General features: G+C 33.0%; 1 protein-coding gene across 5 annotated transcripts in view; it reads left to right on the forward strand.

Annotated features, from left to right (window-relative positions):
• PDE4D (phosphodiesterase 4D) overlaps nt 1-25200 on the forward strand; it is a 1915283-nt gene that overhangs the window by 210433 nt on the left and 1679650 nt on the right. For all 5 annotated transcript variants that reach the window (XM_074282453.1, XM_074282452.1, XM_074282451.1 and 2 more), the window contains one exon: nt 2118-2179. The gene's annotated coding sequence lies outside the window, so the exon portion shown is untranslated. The remainder of the gene's footprint in view (nt 1-2117; nt 2180-25200) is intronic.

A 25200-nucleotide genomic window follows, 5' to 3' on the forward strand; every position in this document is an offset into this window, starting at 1 on the left:
TTTGGACTTTTGGCCTTAGTTAGAACATCAAATAATGAAACCCAAGGAGAGTTACAGTGGCAAAAATCCTCAAAGGTTAGGAGTGAGATTTATCTTCTGAGGTATCCTTATTTTTTGGTGATATTTTTGTTCTCTTCATGTTTGAACTCTTTGTAAGTAATCCACTGGGCAGGGAAGATATAAGTAGCAAACACCTTATAGAAATACTGCCAGTGCTTCCTTTTTTCACATCAATGTACTTTTTATAGTACATATCTAACCTTTATGAAAAGCTCCAATAAATTTACTGGAAGAAAAAAAAAATCTGCTTTATTATCTAGGCTCGTAGCTGCTCCAGTTTGACATATAGGAGTTTCTTTTCTTTAAGTGTTGCTAAAAGCAGGGTGTTTGATGCCATCTTGCCTCCTTGGAGTACAAACTGAATGTTTTCTCATGTTTCATTCATTCAATTATTTGTTTTTGTACCTTCTGTTTTTATCATATTGTAAACTCCTAGAAGTGGCTCATGTTTTTTTATTGAAGGAAATCCTTTGATCATCTATAATGGTCATCATTGTCATCAAGGAATAATTTTTTAAGTACCTTTTTGCTTTACATAAAAGACTCACTAAATTCAAGGCTGGAAGCCTGAATAAATAGTGAGCTGTGTACTCTTTGGGCACTTGATCTGTACTTGTCAAATAAGGATAGTATAATAAATATTTTTTGGGTTCTCTGTTTTCTATGAAATTTTTGAACAAAAGATGACAATTTAATTTTTAGTCTGATTATTATTTGCAAAATTATCCACAAGCTTCTGAGTGCAGGCTTTGGCAATATACTGTACCTGATTTAAGGTTTCAGAAATTCACCATCTTCCTTGAACAGTTTTTGAACAAATACTGTATTTCTAGTCCAGCTGATGAATGTTCTGCTTCTCAGCTTTGCTGAGCAGATATTCTTTGAACTGCATTTTGAAGCCCAGAATAACAAATACTAACAATAAGGAATTGCTGCTAGAATCACAGGGATTTATGTTACTATGTCTGTTCCCTGTTCTAGATAACCAGACATATAGTTTGGGTCTGGTTATAATTCTGGGAAATCTCAAGCTCATTAAACTCCCTACCTTGGTGTCTCAGGGACAATTTTACTTATAGCTTGGGCTATGACTTAAATATAGATTTTTCCTATAAAAAGTACTTCATGTACAATATATATATCTGTATGGGATAAGTAGTTAATTCGTATACATAAAAGAAATGCTAAATTTAAGACAAGCAAAAACAAAAACAAAAAACCAACAAACTCAAAAGAAAAGGCATTAATAGAATGACTTAAAATGGGATTCAGTAACTTAATTTTTCCAATTATTACAATCTGCTGCAAGTATAATACTTAATTTGAATCAGATTAGAAAGAAGTTTGTGGGACTGCTAATTAGATATTTCAAAGTAAACTTGTCTTTGTGCTGTTCTACTTCTGATACAAGTTAGTTGGTAAAAGAGTCATTTGTCCTAGTCATCTTATCAGTGATTATCCTATCCAAAAATCTTGTTCTGTTTTAATAGGCTCCCAAATTCCAAACATTTTCAATTTTCAAAATAACATCTTATACTATGTTATGGAAGTACTTTTATTAAATTATTAATTTAATTTTTATTATTTAATTATATATTATATATAGTATTTATATAATATACAATTGTAATATACATAATTTTATAACAACTAATTATTAAGTAATTACTCATTAATTTTAAAAATTAAAAAAAAGAAACAACAAAAAAAGTATTTTCCAAGTCTGTATCCAATTTAATATACACACTTATTTATCTATGATTAGGCAAGAACAAACATAAAAGAGACAACCTGAGTTTGGACTCAGACTTGAATAGGTAGGACATGTACTTTAGATTTCATGTCTCACAGCTGGGTTATACTGGGATCTTTGATTTGAGCAAATAATTCAGATGATAATACATGGTGTCTTTATATTTCATCATTTATCTCAGGTTTCAAATGTCTGTTAACTATTTTTCCTTTACTGTTAAATAAATGAAAAAAAAAGTTTGTGAAAAAAAAAAGCAAAATAAAAGTCAAGTAATTCTATCTTCTCTCCCTTGTCTCATAATTAGGTCATAAAGGCCTAGGGATTGACTCTGCAGTGGCCAAAGCGCAGGACCAAGCTGGTGATCAGGTAAGGTTTGGAGCAGCATAAAAACACCAGAAATTAAGTATGGGGATCCAGGTAGAAATGTCAGTTCTGAAGAACTACATAAGCAGTCCAGCTGGTAACTTAGGTCAAGATACCTAGAATTTGAACATGGGTGTGATATTAGTGTGAAGAATGGCTGAGCTAGAGGCTCTTTATATAGTCCCAGGTAATACTGGAAATCAATCAATTGAAAGCTATTGAGCATGTACTAAGTGCAAGGTATTGTGGAAAACCATTGTTTTCAAGGGCAGCTTTCACAAACCCATGGTGGGAATGCCTACATTTGAAAAGTACAATATTGTACGAAATATAAGATATCTAAAAGAAAGTCTATTTGGAAGGGGGAAAAGTATATATTAAAAAAAAAAAAAAGTTAAGCAGAATTACCATACACCCAAACATTTACCTACTTAGAAAAAAAAAATTATTATGTTTCTAAAAGCAAGCAAGGAAAGAGGAAGCATTGTATGAGAGACAGAAGTTTGTAATTGGAATCAGGAAAAATCAAGTTAAATTTATGCCCTAGATATAAGCAGTGTGACTGTGCAAGCCACTTAACATTTTAAAATCATAATTTTCTCAGCTACAAAATGAGGGTAATGATAACTCTTATCTCAAAGGGCTGTTGTGAAGATCAAAGAAGATAACATATTTAAAGGGACATTTACTGGTATGGGGAACTCTAGGGTAGAAAAAGATATCTACTCTGAAAACCTTTCTTGGAGAATTTTACCTAGACAACTAAGGGGACAAATAACATGCCCAGGATCACCTGTTTATTGTGTGACAGAGGCAATTTTCAAATCCAGGTTTTTGTGGCTTTAAGGATGGCTTTCTATTCACTATATTTTTCTACTTCTATTGCTAAAAGACTTTGTAAGGTCTTAGATTGTTATAGTAATGCCAGCTATTGGTTTGTCATTAAAATATTGTTAATATCTGTTGTTAATTTATAAAAATATAAAGCCTCAAAGGAAATTAAAGCAAATTCAGGAGAGCAAAGATCTTTATGGTAGAAAACTGAAATGAGAAGTTGGACTTTTCATGACTGAGCAGGAGAATGAAGGGAAGAGGAGAAGGGGAAAGAAATAAACTTTATATAGTGCCAAACATGTGCCAGACACTATGCTAAGTGCTATGAAAGTATTATTTCATCTAATCCTCATAACAATCTTGGGAGATAGGTACCCTTAGTATCCTCACTTTACAGTTGAGGAAACTGAGAGAAACAGAGTTAAGTGACTTATTTGAGTCTAGGAGCCATCTAACTGCCTCATTGCCACAGATGAGTCACTCTTACTTGACTGAGCATCCCATTTTCCTTCTTTCTTTTAAACCCTCCCTGGAACAATTATTCACTCAATTTTTTAAGCTATGCATCTTTATGTGTATATGTTTATTTTTATGTTTATCAAATCTTTGATTCTATTGCTCAAATGATACCCAGTGAGGAACTGCTTCTGCCAATATATACATATATATATATATATATATATATATATATCTCAATGTGTTTTCTTCAATCATAGTTTTAGAAAGTTGCTTGGGGCAATGCAAGTACAACCCTAAATGTCAGAGGAGGGACTGGAACCTAGGTCTTCTTGACTCTGGGTCCACCTCCCTATACACTGTGTTACCATGCTATCAGTGAAAAGTGTACTGGCTCTGGAGTCAGAGAATCTCCATTCAAATTCTTCCTCTGATGATTAGTGCTTGTGTGAACCTATTCAAGTAACTTGACCTCTCTTGGTCCCAAGTTCCTATACTGTAAAATTAGGGGGTAGTAGTGGATGACACCTAAGGTCTAAATTGTTGATAAAATGCCCCTATTATTATTATTGTTGTTATTATATAACACTTATACAGTTAATTTTTTTAGCTAAAATATAGGACTTCATATCTACCCAAATAAAATTCCATTGCCCTATATTTTACTCAATAGTCTACCCTACTGAGAGATTTTTAGAATGCCAACTTTGTTGCCCAACATACTAGCTAGTTTTTTCAGCTTTGGGTTTGCTGAAAATTTGATGTATGCCATCCTTGTTAAACATAAAAAAATAGCTGCTGCCATAGACTTGTTACACGTATTTGGGGAAAGGAGAAAGGAAGGAAGAGAATAAGTATTTATATGTGGGCTCTATTAAATGCTGAGACTGTTTCTAAGTGCTTTACAAGTACAATAATAATTTTAATTATAACTAGCATTTGCATAGCACTTACATGTCTTAATTACTACTACATTTGATATTCACAACAGCCCTGGTATGAAGGTGCTATTAAAACCCTCATTTTACATTTGAAGAAACTGAAGAAAATCTAGGTTAAATTGATTGCACAGGGTCACACTGCTGGTAATGTTTGAGTAGAATTTGAACTCAAGTCTTTCTGACTGTTCCTAGTGTACTTTCTACTCTTCCACCTGACTGCCTTTATTTCTTAATTGACCACTAGAGATCTCTTAATCTCTTTTAAAAATCTCTCATTTTCTAGTAGAAATCCTTCATCTAAATTGACATTGATCCATTAATTACTACTTTGGGTCTTGTCATTCAACCAGTTTTTTTATCTTAATTATACTCTAAGCTACCTCACATCTCTCCATCACATTCACAAGGAAAATATATGAGATTTTAGAAAATTCCTTCACTGAAATCTAGCTGTGCCTATAGTAGTCTTCTGATTTAAAAATCCAGTAATAATATACCAAAAGAAATAAGATTAATTTAATATGAACTCTTCTTGAAGACTGGTTTCTAGTGATTTCTATATCCTTTCAAAAAATTTCCTAAGTCCTTTCTTTAATAATATGCCTTACATGGAATAGTTTATCTGTCAGATTTATGGATAAAGAAATAATTTACAACCAAGGAAGGTATAGACAGCATTATAAAATATAAAATAAATAAATTTGATTATGTAAAATTAAAAATGTTTCACACAAATATAACCAATGCAACAAAAATTATAAGGAACGTAGAAAACTGGGGGGAATTTTTTCCCCACTATATATATGATAAATGTCTCATTTCTGGAGTCAGGATTTTCATTGAGGAAGTTAATGAAGCTAGTAACAAGAGGAGTGGCTCTTTCTAATCCACTGCTTTGATCCCTGAAACTGTCTTGTTCTATTGCTCTCCTAACCTCTATTTGTGTTGGAAATTCATTTTTACCATTCTTTGCTCAGATCTGGAAGGGAAGAGACAAGTTCAAATAGCACCATCAACTTTGCTTAGGTAAAGTCATCATCAAATCATTAATGACCAGTACAGTAATATGTTGCCAATATAATATTGCTGCTGCCTTCCCCTTCCATTAATCTCCATTAAAATCATCATTTTGCTTTATGGATTTTTATGTAATCCTAATATATGAAACTACTCCATTACCTCTTCTATTTATTTCTTTCCTTTTTGAAAGAGAAATTGAAAAATGATTTTTTGTATGAGGAATTAATCATATTTCATTACTGAGTTAAATATCACCAAGTCATATTGATAACCATGTGACCAAATTTACCCTGTGCTAAGATATTTACTTCATGCTCTTTATTACTTAACTTTTACTCAGACTTTTTATTACCCATAGACATTTGCAAAGACAACAAAATTATTTTTTTAATTGGTCTCTGCTTGGATATTTTCTCCTGAGAATTATTGGTTCTTCACATTGTTATTCTTCTTCTTGAAACATTTATGCCACTCCCTATAGTATCTGGCTTGATGTATGGGCATTTTTCTTTCTTCCTTTTCATCTTCATTTCAAATATCCCTTATTCAGATTTGCAAATCTCTAGGGAAATGTAGTTTTACTGGTCCTTGTAGATTAACTCCACCCCTAGTCAAAAGCCTGTAACTCTTCTATCTTAACTAAAAAGAATTAGAAGCAACTCAGCTGCTTTTTATTCTTATTGGCTTTAATCAAGAATCATTATCAGCTCTATGTCAATGGTTTGCATTAAAAGAAAAAAAAAAACAACAACAAAAACAAACAAACAAACAAAAAAAAATCCTCTCAGATATTATACTTCTTTATTTTCCAACAGAAATTAGTTGAGGACATTTTTATACATTAATCAGATAATTGAGAAAGTTTGAGCCAATGCATTTTTTAAACCAGTTCTCTGATGTAATCAATGTAGGGAGGTTCTTTTAAGGAATTTCTTCTATCAATGCAAATCATCATTTTTGCAATTTATAGTCTTAGAGTGTTTACCAGAATGTGAAACTTACCCAGAGTTACTTTACATAGATAGTACAAACAGAGGTGAGAGTCTGAAACCAATTCTCAATTTGCTATATCAAAATATTGTTATATTAATGATGCAAGGTTTACATAACAATATGATACAACAGATATCATGAAACATGTATAATGTATGTGCATTGTTTGAGGTAGTTTTTAAGTCATATCAAAACTTTTGGTGACTTTGATGAGGTCTAGAATTGGGGTACCTAAATGGAATTAGTGTTTAATTGAGGTCTAGAGGCAGGTTCAGGGTAGAGGGAGTCAAACAGAGCTCCCCTGTAACCCCTTTGGATTTGGCGCAAGGAGAGGCAGTTAAATAAGGTCTAGTGGTGGTGCAGAGTCCCCTGTAAAGGAATTTACAGACCTGAAAACCTAGATTGATAAAATAGGTTTATTTTGGGGTTTGGAAGTAAGGTTAAAGTCTAGTTAGTAAAAGGTGTTAAGTAAAGAGAAGAGGCACTAGAAACAGGATTACAATGGACAGAGATCCAATCATAAGGCTGCCATGTTTGGAACCTCTTCTCTTTTATAATGAGAGATTTAGCTAAAGGGGCCTGTGGGTGGAATCCCAAATTGTCTCAGATCTGGGTGGGGGTTGTGAAAGCCTGTATCTCCTATTGGAATTCAAAAGGGTGCTTTTGACCAAGATTTGTGAATGAGAGGTCCTAGCTTCTTGAATTGATAATGCATCAGCTAGGAAGGGCTGGAAATCAAAAAGGAATAAATTCATCTGGAAGGATTAGTTTCTTAAAGGGAGCACAACCCACATCAACTTTATTTGAGGTTTTTGGAAGAATACTGAAGGGGTTTGTCATTTTCTTTGTACAGATAAAGAAACTGAAACAAACATGATAAGTAATCTGTTCAGAGTCATTCAGCCAGTATCTGAAACGAGATTTGAATTCAGGATGATGAGTCTTTCTGTCTCAGACCCAGAAGTGAATTGCTAGCTATAGCTAGAAATATATATATATATACATATATATATATATATATATATATATATATATATATATGTATATGTATATATATATATATGTATGTATATATGTATATATGTATATGCATGTATATATATGTGTATATATATGTATGTATATATATATGTGTATATATGTATATATGTATATGTATGTATGTGTCTGGCTGTCTTTGGTGTATCTATCCTATTTCTCTCTCTGTCCCTCACTTTCTACATAAACACACACACATATGTATACACACATGGACATACTTACAAATAAATACACTTTCTATATACATATAAATATATATGTATATATATTTTTTCTCTATAGATTATTTACACACATAGAATATGTGTGTGTGTATATATATATATATATATATACTTGCATATATATATATACATATATATATGTACAAGTATATATATATAAACATACACACATATTTTTTTTCTCCAAATACATACATGCTTTCTTCACATGAATATATATCTTTGCCTATGTCTGTCCATTTCTTTAAAACTAGACAGTTTTGGGTCATCTCCCATGTATCAGAGATAGCTGTTGCATAAAGGGGTCAGATTATTTTTTATCTAGTAAATTTATTTTTAATACACATTGCTTCATGAATCATGAATTAGAAGAGAAAAATCAGAGCAAAAAGGAAAAAAAAAAAAACATGGAAGAGATAAAAAAAAAACAACCCCAAAAAAACCCCCAGAAAAAATACACGAACCTAGTATGTATTGATTTATATTCAATCTCCATAATACTTTTTCTGAATGCATCTGGCATTTTCTCTCCAAAATCTAGTGGGATTGCTTTGGATCACTGAACCACTGAGAAGAACCAAGTCTTTCATAACTGATCATCTTACATTCTTGCTGTTATTGTGTAAAATGTATTCCTGATTCTGCTTGTTTTGCTCATCATCAGTTCATGTTAATTTTTTCAGGCCTTTATAAAATCAGCTTGGTCATCACTTTTTATAGCATAATAATATTGCATTATCTTCATATATGAAAATTTGTTCAGTCATTCCCCAGTTGATGGGCATATACTCATTTTTCAACTCTTTATTATCACAGAAATTGCTGCTAGAAACATTTTTGCATATGTGGGTCCTTTCCTTTCTTTTATGATTTCCTTATGATGTACTGGGATATAAACCCAGTAGTAGCATTGCCTTGTCAAAGGGTCAGATTATATTTTAAAGATTTTGTGCTTAGATTAGCCAGGGCTCCAAACCAGAAAACTGGGATTATCATTCCTCAAGCCCAATAGGCTTGTAATATTCTGTGCTTTATAAGTATTATAGACATGATATATTGAAGGAAGGAATTCTGTCATTGAATGAATAAATCAACATTATATATTCTCCATTAGACAGCATAGTAAACATTCCTTGTTATCATGGTAGCCTAAGAGTTCCTCCTAATTTTTCAGTGTCTCAGGCAGTATTCGTGAATGTCATTAAAAGTCATTGGTATAGGCTGATCCCCCCAAACCTGCTATATGACCCATGTTATATTCTGTGTTATGATTCTTCTTCATCATGTCTGTTCTTATGTGTGGTCAGCTCAGTACCTTCCTCTGACTAAATATTCTGATATAGCACTTACTAAATGCTTATTGCTTGATTAGCTATTTTATCCTCTACTGATATAACTTTCATTCTTCTCAGCTCAGGTAGGATCTCATATGTTGAGAAATGTTGGTTTTGCTCTTGTTGGAAGTCTTCAAGCAGGAATTGTATCACCATTCATCAGGTATGTTATGGTGGTGATTCCATTTGTATATAGTCTGGACAAGATGGCTACTAAGGTTCATAGCAACATTACAGTTTCCTCCCATCTGATATGTTCTTTCAGCTATATGGAAAGCTTTTAAGGTTTCCCTAGTACTTTAGATATCAGCAAAAGGAGTCTTGAAGTTCCCCTAATCTACTTAATAGTTGTAACTCATTCACCAGAGAGCTCAGTATTAATAATGGTATTTATTCATGATTAGAGTCTATCCTCTTAAGTCTTACTCTACTAATTATGGATCAACTTTCTATGGGTACAGACAGACTTAACCAAAGCAAGATTATTTTTGTGTTCTCAAACTGAGTTCAATTCTTTCTCCTTTGAAGATCAATTGAAACAGGGTATGGGAGAGCTTTTTCCTGAGAGTTTAAGCAATGAAATATATGTAGCTAATTGGGGAATAAGAGCATATTGATTTCAATCAGTCTTTGGTATTAGCTGAAGAATGAATGAGAAAGCTCTTATTATGTTCGTATCAAGTATATTGTTAGAACTTATCCAGAAAATTTCTTGTAAAAATGATTGCAGGGTGTGTGTCAAGGTTAACTCCTCCAAAATAGAAAACCTGTTGATCAGATGTGAAATTTAATTGATCAAAGTAAATTTGTGAAATTTATAACAAAGGCTGCAATATTGTCTGCCTTCTTTGATTAATGCCCTTTACATGGACTATAACACATGGAGTGTTTCCTATGTAGCTACTGAAACTTTCAAGGAAGGTAGGTTGCATAGTAGATAGTCCATTGGCCTTGGAATCAGGAAGACATCTTCATCAGTCTAAATCTAGCCCCAGACACTAGTTGTATTATCCTAGACAAGTCTGTAAAATGAGCTAGAGAAGGAAATGACAAACCACTCCAGTTTCTCTATGAAGAAAACCCCAAATAGAATCACAAAGAATAGAGCAGAACTCAAATGACTCAACAATAATAACTGAAATTCTCAAATTATTTTTAAAAGTCTAACAAAATCAGAGTAATCTAAATTAACATATAACTTTACAACAGCTATTTGATGAAATTGGAAATCCTAGAGTTATAAAGTCACTAAGAGATTTTTAGAGCATTGTTTCTTACATTATTTTCAGTTTCTAGACCTACTAATAATCTTTTCTATTATGTAAGAAAAAAAAAATCCAATGATGACTCAACTCACCAGAACAAATAGTAAAACTGACTACTGTTAATAAGCCACTAGTGCAGTACATTTGTTTCTTAGTTTAGTACCTAGTTGTTGTTATATAAGTTTTAGTTATTACTATTACTAATACTGTTATTATCACTATTACTTTGATGAAGATGTAATTTCAGAGTATGTGATTTCCTCTATGTCCTCATGTCAATCATGGAAAATACTAATTAATTAGTATTAATTAATACTAAAACAAAAGAACAGAAGAAAAAAACAAACAAACATGAGCCATAAACATTAAAAAAAGTATACTAAGACCACCAGAGAATAATGGAGCTATATTTTTTCTTTTATCAAAAATCTCTAGAAAGGACTACATAGATCTTCTTTACCTATCCTTCCCTAACATTTCATATCACAGATTTAAAAGCCCAACCATGGGGTGATCCTTCCTATTATGTTGTCATTCATGTTGGTAAAATGCCACATTTAAAATTAAGTTTTCAAAGATAAGCCCTACTGCTTGATTTTATAACCATTTGGTAATTTCATTTTGGAAATCAGTTCCATTTTTGGCGGCAAGATTTGGCAAGATGAAAAGACTCCTAAACAACAAAGCTGACATATTCAGTTCCTTCTATTAACAAAAAAAAAAAAAAAACCCAGGAAGAAGTTTCAAACCACCTTGAACACAATGGAACAAAGAGAAGTGATATAGTCAGTAAACTAAGTTTAAATTCTGGACTCAAGGCAGAGCAAGCATTTCAGAGAAGGCCCCCTTTTTCCTTTTGTCAACTATAAAATAAACTGTTCTCCAGTGGAGAGGGTTTGTTTGGCTAATTTCTATATATATGTGGACTTGGCTTTAAAATGGAACAGTTCAGCTCTTTTTTTAAACACCAAATGTCAACAGTTTAGTATAGAGGATTCTGTTCTTTGATACCTGCTATAATATAAGAAGTTGCACCAAAAGAAAAAAGAGAAACCTTGAAGAATATTTGTTGCCATGAGAAATATGTGCAGATTTTATTTGTTTTCTTTTAGGCATTTTAGCCTAGACTTTCCCTTGTAATTAGAGAATCTGACTTCATTCATTACAGCTAGGAAAATCTCAATAATTTAATTAGAAGTATTGAAATAAATTTCAGCTTTTTGAGTTTTCATTTCCCTTTGGTGAGCTGAATTGATTTTTTTTTTCTTTTACATATGTACATGTATTCACTCAGACTAGGGCTAGTTTTGCTTTAAAAAAAAAGCTATATAAATTCAGTGTTTGGAGTGGACTCAGTGCCTAAGGCTCCAAACTGCAAATGAGAAACATTGATTAGTTTCTTAGTTGGTAACTAGGTGATATTACCATCAGGATTTGCCATCCTGCAGACTCAGAGAAGCCCTTTCCTTCACTATTGTACCAAAGCTTAAATTGGAATGACACGTGGAAAATAAGCTTTTTGAAACTGAGGTGGAAGTTAATACATATGGATTCAACTCCCTTTACCCAATTCTTTCTGTTTTTGTCCATTTCTAGGGCAACAAGCCCTGCTTCATCACAGTTCTGCAATCCCAGTACACTATATAAACTTCCATTTTTACCTCCTTCTCCCAACTTTTCCTGACTTGGGACTGAGAAAAGCAGGTTTGCAATCCATTAATATCCACAGGGGAAATAGAGACAAAAGCTCAGGGACAGACCTTGATGGGGAATCTCCAGTATCAGACTAACATTCCATATTCATATGATGGAATGGGTTTTGATCTCTCTATCCCTACATAATTTGAATCTATATTACCTTGGGGATCAGCTGTTGTCCTGTGTATTATTAGAATGACAGTTGTTATCTGCCAGAACACCTCTAATGGTTCCTAATTCTGATGGCAAACCGAACTGTAGATCTTTTGTTTTAAGGCTATTTGATTATCACTGGAAGATGTTTGCATTTTGATTTCTCCATCTCTTTGTATTAAGTAGTTTGCCTCTTCAAATTAGAACTCAGTTTTCAGATATTCTTGTACAATTTGGGGGCACTATTTTGAAATGCACCAGTCTACACTTTGACCATTTTCTTGTTCACTTCCCTGATACTTTCTGATTTGGTTATGGGGAATCATACAAGTAACAGCAGATTACAATAACCTTTTCTTCTTCCCTTTCCTCCCCCTTTGTTTATTTTCTCATTTTCACAATAAAGATTTCCTATAATAAAAGGGAAAATTATGATCAGAAGTAATGGAACCCAGGCTAATCATTTCACTTGCTACTAATTGAGAGAGCTAGTTTTGAGATTAGAATTTTTACAAAGTCCTACTTTTGATAAGTATTCCTAGTTTCTCAAGGAAAGACTGTGTCATATCCCATAATTTGTTTAGCCCTTGTTCTATTGTTGGTTTTCTACTCCCCAACACTCCCCTCAATTTCTACTTCTTTACTACTACCACTACTACTACTAATACTGCTATAAACATTTGTGTATTTATGCATCCTTTTCTTAATTTTTTGATCTCTTTGGATATTGTAAAGAAACACAGAGATTTTTTGAGATACTTAAGAACTCTCATGGATATATTGGTTTAGAAGAGTCATGTTGAAGCCTGCTGCCCACTTCCTGACAGAGAAGCAGTGGACTCAAGTTATGTAATGAGATGTACACCTCATTCTGTGTATGGCCCATATATAAATTTCTTTGACTTAACTATGTGTATTTCTTGGGAATTTTTTTTAAAATTTTTTCCCCATGGGGAAAAATAGGAGAAAGGAAAATATATCCTTGTTAACGGAAAATAACTACAATAACAAAAGAAGAGAAGGTTATGGAATCTGAACCAGTTCTATTCCCAACTTCAGTTTTTATCTCTTCAGGCTATAAATTAATTAAGATCTAATAATTGTGTTTCTTCTCTGCCTGCACACTAATTGGTCCTAGAAAGAACAAATTGTAAATGCTGAACCCATTTTTCACTCCCTCATTTGCCCCAAATCACATGCTAGATTGTAGTAGATAGCAAGCCCCAATTCCTAGACAGTGATCATAGGTGTATAGGGGAACAAGAGATATAGATCACTCAGGTTTGTACTTCTTCATTTTGTCCTAGTTGATTATTTTGTGAGTGATGTAATGGAGTTGTCACTTGCACCCCATTTGCCCTAAGCAGCCAGCCAGACTTCCCTGAGCCCTTCCTGTATGACTTGGCTTCTGGTCTTGGGCTCTGGGAAGAGGAAGAAGGAGGGAAAGTAGAAGTGAATAGCAATAATACCCTGGTCCCTATGCTTTAGCTCTGGGATCATCTTGGCCAGTTAGACCTTATATGAGGACCCTAGAGAATATATATGGATCTCTGTGACTGCATTTCAACTTCTTGTTTGTTGTTGTTTGAATTTTCTTGGAAAAGACATTTTAGTGGTTTGATATTTCCTGCTCCAGCTTATTTTACAATTGAAGAAACTGAGTTAAGTGATATTTTCAGGGTCACACAGCTTGCAAAAAAAAGTTTGAGTTTGAACTCAGGAAGAGGAGTCTTTCTGACTCTAGGTCTGGAGTTCTATCCACTGTGCCATCCAGCTGCTATACTCCTACTATTGGAATATTAGAGTACTTGCAGATCAGGAAGCTAAAATTCAGAGAATTCAAATGAGTTACCCAAGACCATCTTGCTAGTGACCCTCAAAGGAGAATTAGGAGTTTTGATTTTTCATTCATTCCTCTTTCCTTTGAACCAGAAAGATTTCTTATTTAACCAGTCTGATTAATTTGTATGTGACCTTGCCAGAAAGTCAAAGAGAAGACAGCCAGTATATCTATGCACCTCAGGCAGTGTTTGAAAATTGAAATCACCTGTAATTGAAACGTATATTTTCCGTGCCTTTTTGGCTACTGAAAGATCATAAGATATTTGCTATGGAGCTAGGAGAGACTTAGAAGAGTTCACTCAGGTCAACACTTTCATTTTAATTTTTTTAAGTTTTTAAAAATTATATTTTATTCAAAACTTAAGAAATAAAACAAGAATTTCCTTAACATAGTAGAATAAAGAAAAAAAAATTGTATATAAAAGTGTGAATACATTATGTACAGTTTGCTATTCTTTTTAAATATATAATATTATCATCAACTTTTTTCTTCTCCTCTAAGAGGGCTACCATTAGACACAAATATATATGTGTGCATATGTGTGTGTATTGTGTGCATATATACATATATATATATATAAACACATGCAAAATCATTCTATGTATCCTCTATCAGTTCTTTTCTAAATCTTAGATCAATGAAGAATCTTGACCAATTGCACACAGTGCAGGATTTGAACTCACATCCACTCACTCATTACAGAGCCAATTACTATTTCTGCTGAAACAAAGCTTTCCCTGGTAGCTTGGGTTTTCTATCACAGTATAAAAACTGATGTGATTTGGAAGTGGAATTTCATGGACTTAAAAATATGCACATTGATGAAAAATAATGTCACTCTTTTAACATATCCCTATAATCAATAAAGCCATCCATATGGCTTTGTTTTATTTACATTAGGATCACGGGACCATTTGTTGTAAAGTTGGAATAAACCTTAAAATTCAGTCCTCTCATTTTTCAGATGAGAAAATTGAAGCCTACAGAGTGAAAGTGACCTCCTTAGAATCGCGCAGGTATTAAGTGCTCTTTAATAATCAACCAAAATTTTATAATCCTAAGAACAGTTTTCTACTCCCTGTTCCTCACCACCAGCTCCACATAGACAGCAAAAAATTATCAAATAAATGAATTTTGAAATGTTAAGATTCAGTCCTTTTGAGTTTTTTCAAGGTTTTGTAACCTGTATTATACCAAAAAATAAAAATAATCCAGCTGAATTTATTCTTATTATTTATTATAATTCTTATTATAAACATATTAGGATCAATTAGTGAACAGAGCTGGCTTTGGATTTATGAAAATGTGAGTTCAGAAAAAAGTATATTTTATTACCCCTAGATGGCTGCTTACATTACCCATTCTGAGTCCTAGCTTTGATCAAGATTTTCTAACCTTGCATGCATCATGTAAATTGCCCAAATAATGGGATATACTTTCACTGAAAAAACTTAATGTTCTGCTATAGACACTGAAAGCAGAAGAAATAGATTGAGTCTATTTTTGCCCCTGACTTTTGGAAAGAAGGTTTTTTTTTTTTTTTTTTTTTTTTTTTTTTTTTGATGAAACATCATAGAAAAGAGACTGACTGCTTTTTCTAAAATTTAGTAAGATCAATACAGAGGGGGAAATGTAGCTTTCTTCACTTCCTATTTCATGCTGAATGTCAACAGCTTTACCATGTCTGCTTTAGAATGTCATGAATAGGAGCTAGCTATTCTTGTTCACCATGAGCTTGAGGTGCTGGGGGAAGACTGATGTACCAGCAGTGAGAGAATCTGTCACATCCAAGCAAAACTGAGGAAGAAATTCTAGTTAGTGTTTCCAGAAATTAAAAAAAAAATGCACCACAAAAATGGATGACTCAGTATTGCCATGTACCCAACAAGAGTGTGAAAATTCATTTTGGCAAATTCAAAGTCCATTGCAAACTCCTGCACATGGATCCTCAGATGCCTTATTATTTTCCCAGAGGCTGTTTGCTCTATAGTTGAAGTTATAGAGAAAAAGAGAATAATACTTGGCTCATGTATTTATAACTAAATTGGCACCTTTGAGTTTGTGGGGCTTTTTCTTTTTTCAGTACTGATCTTTAATTTCATCAGTGCTGAGAATTCCCTGTTTGCAAACTCTGTCCACCCAGGCAGATAAGCAATTCACCTGAAATTTATCTTTTTAGAGACTATCAAGGGACTCAGGGAAGTTATGATTTTGCCAGGGTCACACAAATGATATGTGTAAGAGTTATACCTGAATTCAGATCTTTAGTAATCTTAAGTAGACTACCTATTAAATGGATGGCACATGTCTATATATTACATTATGTAATTAAACCTAGCTGGATTTTTATTTTCCAGTACAATAGAGGTGGCAAAACCTTGAGACAATTTAAAATGATTGAATTAAAACATTTTAAATCTAGTAATTTGAAAATTTCTTGATATGTGTAGGAGGGAGAGGGGGGAATTGAAGGGTTGTAGAGTGGGAAGGAAATGAAGTATAAAGCTCAGTTTTTGGAATTGGAAAATTTTGGTTTGATAACTGATGGTCATTTAATACTTAGGCGCTCTGGACAAATAATTTCATCTTTCTGAGCCTCAATTTTCTCCTTTTTAAATGAAAGGATTGGATTTTAAGAACTTTAAAATCGCTTCTAGCTTTACAACCATGGTCCCATCTTGTTGTTTGGTCTTTTTATAGTTGTGTCTAACTCTTTGAGACCCTTTTTGGAAAAACATAGTGGAGTAGTTGCCATTTCTTTCTCTAGCTCATTTTTTTTCTTTAGTTCATTTTTATAGATGAACAAATTGAGGCAAACAGGGTTAATTGACTTCTGCAAGGTCACACAGCTAGCAAATGTCTGAGGCTGTATTTGAACACAAGAAGAAAAGTTTTCCTGATTCCAGACCTGGCACTCTATCCATGTGCCACCTGCTTGCCCATGATCCTATGATTTGAATGTAAATATATAAGATCTATTTAAATAGTGTTAATGATTGTAGGGATTTTTTGAAATGCTGATGACCAAAAAGATCTAGTTCATAGCATCTTTAACTTTAAGGATTATAAATTTGGAACTAGAGGGGACATCAAGAAATCATTTAATTAAACTCTCATTTCTAGAGATGAGAAAACTGAAGTCTACCAGGGAGCCTCACATGTGGTTAATACAGAGGCATAATTCGAAAGTCCTATCACTCCACAGGGTAAATAAACATTAAAAACATTAAATGCATTAGGAATCACATGAATTTTTTAATGGCACATCATTATGCCTTTATCTCTCTCTCTCTCACTGTGTGTGTGTGTGTGTGTGTGTGTGTGTGTGTGTGTGTGTGTGTGTGTGTAGGGATTGGTGTTCTAGAAAAAAGAATCTTATGAAAGCAAATTAATTTCATGGGAGAAGAAGAAACCTTTTGTCAGATATTGTGGAAAATTGAAATGTATTAAATTATATATTTATGCAAAGCATATTTTCATATGTTAATTTGCTTTTGCAAGTAAGATGATAGAAATAAAAGATTAAATCTGGGAAAATCTTGTTACCTCTTTTATTAAGTTTTTTATCAAATATTGTATTAATGTATCCTAGAATCATAAAAGTTTATAGTCAGAAGCAATGGCAGTGGTCATCTATTCTAACCAATACTTGAAAAAGCATCGCCTCTATTATATACTCCTTTCTTCACTTTGCTTGTGCTTGAAGTTTTAAAAAGTACTTCACATTTATCATTTGATTCTGATGCCAACCTTATGCAGATGTGAAAACTGAGACTCAGAGAAGTTTACATACATGTTAACAACAAAAGTGATGGCTCTTAAGAGCCAGGATGTTGAGAGAAAGGGCATTGTTTATTTTTAGTTTAAATTTAAAATCTTTTCAGCTTAAGTTGATTTTGCAAATGGACTCCTCCCTAGACTACCATCACAAGAAACACCTCAGCTATATTTCATGTGCTGAAATAAGGAGAGACAACTTCAAAATTAATTTCTCCCAAACTAATATTTTCTAGCGTCCATTTCTAAATATAGTGTTAAGACAAGACTTACAAAGCTACACACACACACACACACACACACACACACACACTCACACACACACACACACACACATTAAAAAAAAAAAAAAAAGTTTCCCTCCAAAATATGGCTTTGTTATATAGCATGTCATTTTCTTTTCAATTAAAATAATTGTTGGTTTCTCTCTACAAGAGGCAGTGGCATAATGGATAGAAAACTGATTTTAAAGTTAGGAGGTCCATTTCTGACATATATTGCTTATGTGACCCTGGGCATATCATTTAACTTCTTAATTTTATTTTTTGAAAACTTAATTTCCAATATGATGTAGACATTCATTGGCAGAGGGAAATTCCTCACTTGGGAACTCCCTATATAAATGAAATATATATATATATATATATATATATATATATATATATATATATATATATATATATATCAATTGATAATTATTGTATGTTTTATATACATATATATATGCATACACATATGTATGTATATATCCATCCATCTATTCATCTATCTATCTATATCGATCTATCTATCTATCCATCTTATTTATTTCCCTAACAAGAGGTTTTTCAATGTGGATGTCTTTGAGTCTGTGAGCAGTTTTTTTGGGGGGAGAACTTTGAACTTGGATGAAGAAAAATTACAAATTTATATTTCATAATCTCTAAATAAAATTTTAGTTTTCCTTAAATTATAAATGCAGGCAATTATTCTGAGAGCTCTTAGTCTTTATAGGATGTCTAAAGGAGTCCATGATAAAAATAAAATGAAGAACCCTTGTTCTATGAAATATCAATACCACTTCCTATTTGAGAAAAATTCCCTATGAACAAAGAGAAATAGTTCAAAAAATAGTTGAAATTGTGTCCATGTCTGCTTCTTTACCAAGAAGAAGAAATGAGATTCATCTATTCTCTGAGACCACACTGATGGGTCATTTATGGAACATTTTGAGTAATGCTTTTGGCATCTTTGGGTAGATTGGCTGTATTAAACAATAGAATCATTTTGGAAAGATCAAGAAATCCAGTCATAAGAAATAAGCAGAACATATGAGACAGACTTTCTATCTTATTGATAGTATTACTCCCTTCAGTGATGGAGAGTATAGTGCATTCATGCCTACTCATCCTTTGCTTTTTCACTAAGGGTGGATGGTTTCATCTCATTCTTTTTATGTTGTTTGTATACTAACAGAACATGTTGATTGTTCATTGTTCATTCCTTGCTTTTCCTACATGACTGATGGTCCATTTCCTCTTCTTCAGATGACATCTATCTCATCCATTTCATTAATTCTCTTGTGCAATTCTTTGTTAGTAATCAATTGCAATTTATTTACATTTACCAGACTTTTCCATTGCCCTTCAGGTCACTCCATTACTCAAAGACAGTTGTTATCACTAACTACAAAGGAAAACCAAAGTGAATGGAGAATGCCACTTGCCCAACTGTGGTTTGCAATTGGTTGCATGACTGGTCCATTGATAAATACATCTCAGACAGTCACATCAGATGAACAACACTGGTTAGGGAGAACTGGTTGGCTGGATTTTGGGAAATTTTATATTGCTTTTAAAGATTCCCAAGCTCCTTGCTTCTCCTCACTGCTAGAATGTTATTCCTGGAATATAGGAACCATTTTTTTAATACTTTCTTTTTATCTACTCACTCTATAGATGTTTGTTGACTGTTTTTTTTTTTTTTTTTTACCTGAAACAAAGGTCTGCCTTATTAACCATAATATTTTTGCATTTTTTTTGGCCATGTCATGATACAGAAAAGATAGGGAAATATTTATACAAGTAGGTAATGTAAAACACATTCGACCATAGTGTAGTCTTGAAACACAGTAAGTCATATTTAAAATCTTAAAATCCAATGATAAGTCTTGTAGCTGCAGAGATACCTAGAGTTCCTGGTTACTGTTGAATGGTCCATATGTTCATGCACATCATAAAACATGCATGTCTTAATGGATCTGGGAATTTATTCTAGCCTTTAGGCTTCCTTTCCTTGAAAGAACAACTGTCCAGCTGTTTTCCCTGGAGCACAGAAATGGGATTAAGGTTTCATCTTGAAAAGGTATAGGCACTGTAAGAAATAAGCTACAGGGCTGTAAGTCAAGTACCCTCTTAAACTGTTACTCTCTTGAGGAAACACTATTTAAAGGAGAATTTTGGTGAGTCTGGTTGGGTGTCTCTCCTGAAGGCCTTTATCAATTTAATCATCAACAGCTTAAGGTTTAAATTAATTTTACCAATTTTAGCTCTGGCTTTTTTTATGTTTATTTCCAAAAAAACTATTGAACATATAAGAGTTACATGTTACCTGAATTCCTCTAATGTTATAAACTTCATGTCTCAGATCAGTTCTCAGATAGAATGCTAGCATTCTGGGGGAGCTAAATAAATACTAGATAATAATAAATGAGAAGAGACAGGAAATATTGCAGAGAATAGAAGTGAGAACATATTTGGGAGGAAAAAAATCACCTCCTTTTCATTTAAAGCCAGGGCTCTGATGAATGTTTTGAAGGCTATGAATTTTTATTTAACAAGATCTTGCATATGGTAAAGCCCTGTGTATGTTCTGGGGTTCTTGTGTGGTTTGAAAAGAGGTAGAGTTGACATCTCCTGATCAGACATATCTATTATGAGGAACTTGGGACAAGAGGCTACTTTGCTCTCCTCAGGAAAATGGGGTATCAGGCTAGAATTATATCTATCTATTCCCTTAAATGTTATTAGTCTAGTAGATATTATTGAGCAAAATATAAGCTCTCTTCATTGGGCCATTATTATTTGGGACTGGTGATTCCAAGCTCTAAATCACAGGCTTTATCCCTTTTCTACCAAAAACTAGTTCCACAAGGAAGATACCTGGCAAGTAGTGAAGAAGCCTTTTTTTTTTTTTTTTTTAAACAAATCATTGCAGAACAGATATTTGAGGAGGTACACTTGGGAGTATATATGCCACACAATACAGAATAAAGGGGGTACTCCATTGGTGGTGAGATAATTCAGCTCAACCAAAAGAGAGAAATCTAGATTTCACCCATGGGGAAATCCCCTGTCTTTATACTATCAAACTGGAGATAGAGATGTGATAAAGACTGCCTGATCCTTTCATGTCTTCCTAGAATTCTTTCCTCCACTAACCTTAAGTGAAATTGAACTCATCCACCTTGTCTCTTGAAGATGAAAGACAAGTGGAGTCCCAGAGAATACTGAAGAGTTCTCCTATTTTTTTACCTTGTTTTCATACAGGGCAAGGCATGGCATTCATGCCCTGAACTTTGGGATAAGGATTATACTGATGTATCCAGGTTCTTTTATCTTCCTTCTTCTTACATCTAAATAGTGTCATAGATTTTTGATGTCAGCAAATTAATTTCAAGGTCTCATCTCATTTGGAAGCAGAAATTGAATATGACAGTGGTTCTCTACTTGCTTCTAGGGGTGCAGATGTATTCTTATTGCTTTCAAAAGCATTGTTCAGTCTTTCTTTGACTGTAACTATAAAAACAACAACAACAAATGGGCAGAGCCATTAATTAGTCTAAAGAAAGGTCAGACCATGCAAAGACTGAGAGAAGGGGTGTGTGTCTGGGTGTTGTGTGTGTGTGTATGTGTGTGTTTGAAAAGGCTAGCACTGTCCCTGTCCATAGTATAAGACAATAGTCTTAATTGTTTTACAAGTCAAATATGGGTACCAATATACAATGCTGATCTAAAGCACAATTTACTACTGTATCAAACTGTTTCCAGTCTACTTCAAAATCTTGAATTAAAAAGACTTTAATGGATACTTACCAGAAACTATAGGTGAAATCATCCATCCCCAACCTACTTTTTTTTTTCCATACTCTCCTTGAAATGGTCTACTAGATGAAGTGCTTGATCTGACAACAGAAAGACCTGAGTTCAAATGTAGTCTCAGACACTTTCTAGCTCTGCGACCTTGGATAAATCAATCTCCTTTGGTCTCAGTTTCCTAAATTGTAAAATGGGGATTATAATAGTACCTATCTGCTATGTTTATTGTGAAGTTTAAATAATAAAATCTTTATAAAATCCTTAGTATCTGGTACTATGATAGGTACTATGGAAATGCTACTATTGTTGTTAATTAATTATTGTGAGAAGGAACCTTTTACTAATTTTACTTCTGGAAATTGATAATTGAGCCTCATTCCGCTGAGTATTCTTGGATTCTCTTTCTTTCCCCCCATTCTTGCATCATTTTTTAGTGAGGAATGTGTCATAATGCTTCTATGGAGTCACACAATATTTTGGTTCAGAGAATGATTCATTTTTAAAATGCCCTTGGCATTGTATTAGCAAAGTATTAGTAAAGACCTAGGAGGTCTTAGGGGACAAGACAGAAGGTATTTTTCCTTGAGGATAAACTGTTCCATACTCTATTTCTTTTTTTTTTTCCCTTAAACTTTTATTTTAAATATGTTTTAGGGATATCTTTTGCTTTTTTTTCTTTTACAATGATAATTTTTATTATATTCTTCCATTCCCCTCCCAGAGAGCCATTCTACATAATAAAAAAAAGATTTTAAAACAGACAGAAAAAAGCATTAAAATTAATCAATACATCAAAAAAGTTTTGAAATACATGTGATGTAACATACCCTTTGATTTCCTACCTTTATAATTGCCTTCCTAATATTTCTACTTTGGTTCCTTGTTTGTTTATAATTTCTCAACACTTACTTTTGATTGATTTATGGTTCTTTCCATTTAAATTGTTGTACTCATGTATATTGTTTTATTGGCTATGCTCACTTTATTCTACATCAAGAGGTATCCACATGCTTCCAAATCACTCAGTCTTTATGTGCTTTAGGTCTTAACTACCTCTCCTTACCTACCAAAGTAGGTTAATGATAGGCCAGGTTGTAACTTCGAGATTCACTTAGGTGATCAAAGTTCTCACATGAAGAGTTGGTGAAGAAACCATAAATGCTTGTTTATTCTTTTCACACATGCTTCTCTCCAAAATCATTGTGCACATAGTATCCTATGAAATGTAAAATCGAGTTCCTTCTGTATCTCAGGTTTCTTTGGGTGGACTGAGTTCTCCTAGCCTGGAGATACTTTTGAGACTCCTTTGGAACATGCTCAGATTGTCTAATTTATATACCACAGCATTCCTCAGATTAGGGATGACTTCCTTTGATTGGAAGTTGTGTATTTAAAATGGATGTAACTGTAGTTTTTCCCCTTTGTACTGATTTTTCTTTCTAAACATAACTAATATGGAAATATGTTAAAAATGTATAATCTATGTCTATGTTAAGGAGGTGAAGATAAGGGAGGGAGAAAAAAATTGAAGCTTAAAATCTCACAAAAATGAATGTTGAAATTATTTTTATATGTAGGTGGAGAAACAAAATACTATTAAATACAAAATAAATAAAATAAAATGAATTCATTTGCTCTTTTTTTCTCTGCTTCTTTTTGCTACAAGCATTTGGGCATCTTTTATCTCCTGTATCCAGAGGGTAAAGAAGGTCCCAGTTTACCCTCAATATGGGCACCATGAACTGTGCTTCCTTTGCTGTGTCTTTTTATCTCTAGTTCCAAGAAATATATCTGGAATGGTTTGCTTCTGTTCTGGGAAGTTTATAAGTGCTGGAGTAATCCTGTCCAGGAGTTAGAGCTTTTACAACCTTGAAGTCAGGATTGTAAGTGGGATGCTATAACCATGCTGGGTGCTTGGGACTTGAGTCAGATGGAAATTTTGAACTTGAACTGGGACTGTACTTTATGGAAAGTGAGCTGAGTTATAAAACTAATCCCCTTTTCCTCCATAGAGACTGAGGAAGTATAAAAGGAGAGAAAGATTATATCTTGGAAGGTATGTTGGTTGATTGGAAGGAATGTTAGTATATTTATTATATCTTTAGAAGTGAATATTTTTGTATAATAGTTCATGTGACTTTTAATGGCTAAATGGGTCTATGGTGCTGAGGACATCCCTTACACTTAGGGAAACATTATCAGTGGGATATGGAGCAAAGAGCTGAGCTACTAACAAACCTCATTATGGATGCTAGAGAACCCCCAGGAGGCAGAAGGTGAAATATAACAAACCTAACTTTGAAGGAGGCATGGGAGTTTGTGTTGCACTTGAGTGGAGTTTAGAGTGCAGGTATGTTAGAAAAAAGGTGGAAGACATCTTTATCAATTCACCTCTCAGTTATAAATCAGATTATTTAAAAAGAAATATTGGTCCAACTCCTTTGATAATTTCATTCCTATGAATATTATATTATATTATATATTGATAATTTGCCTTCCTATAAACAAGTGTCATTTATTTTTCAGTGTAGGCACTTCTGTTCCAGACACATTATATCTGTTTTTATAAGAACTTATTATAATTATATATATATATACATATATATATAACAAACTTAAATCTAAAATATAAATAATGTAATATTACATGGACATTTATTTTATGTCATGTTTTATTACATAGATTTTCTTTTTTTTTTCCTTTTTACACTTAATAGCATTTTATCTTTTTTAAATTACATGTAAACATTGTTTGCAATATTCATTTTTGTAAAATTTTGAGTTCCAAATTTTTCTCCCTCTTTCCATTCCCTCCCTCCTCAAGGCAGCAAGTGGTCTAAAATACATTATATATGTACAATCATGTGAAACATTTCCATATTTTTTCCATATTTTCTATACTTCCATAAATATCCATGGGTATTTATAAATTATGAAATAGCCATAATAGTATTAATGTGTTGAGTGGACTTCTGTTTTGGTGCAAAGTTTTCAGATTGTGTCTTTGATGGTATTACTACTCATAATTATTTTTCTTTTTTTTAAAAGTTTTGTTGATGTATTTGCTTTTAATATTCCTTATTTCTGGTTAACCCCACTCCATAAGAGCTTTTATGTAATAAAGTAAACAATTGACATTTTTAAAAGTATTTTTTAAATTAGCCAAAATATTTTTTCTTTATCCCACTCCTATCCGGTTGGGGTAAAAAAGTAAAAACAAACAAACTTGTACTTAACATACTTAACATTCACCATATTTTGGGGGGTCTTATTCTGTAGCCTAAATTTGTCAGGAAATAATATTTCATCATCTGACTTTGGAATTATAAATGGTCAGTGTAAAAAAAAAATTTGTCTTAACAATGTTAT

Source organism: Sminthopsis crassicaudata, chromosome 1 (genome assembly GCF_048593235.1).
Source record: "Sminthopsis crassicaudata isolate SCR6 chromosome 1, ASM4859323v1, whole genome shotgun sequence".
NCBI lineage: Eukaryota > Metazoa > Chordata > Mammalia > Dasyuromorphia > Dasyuridae > Sminthopsis > Sminthopsis crassicaudata.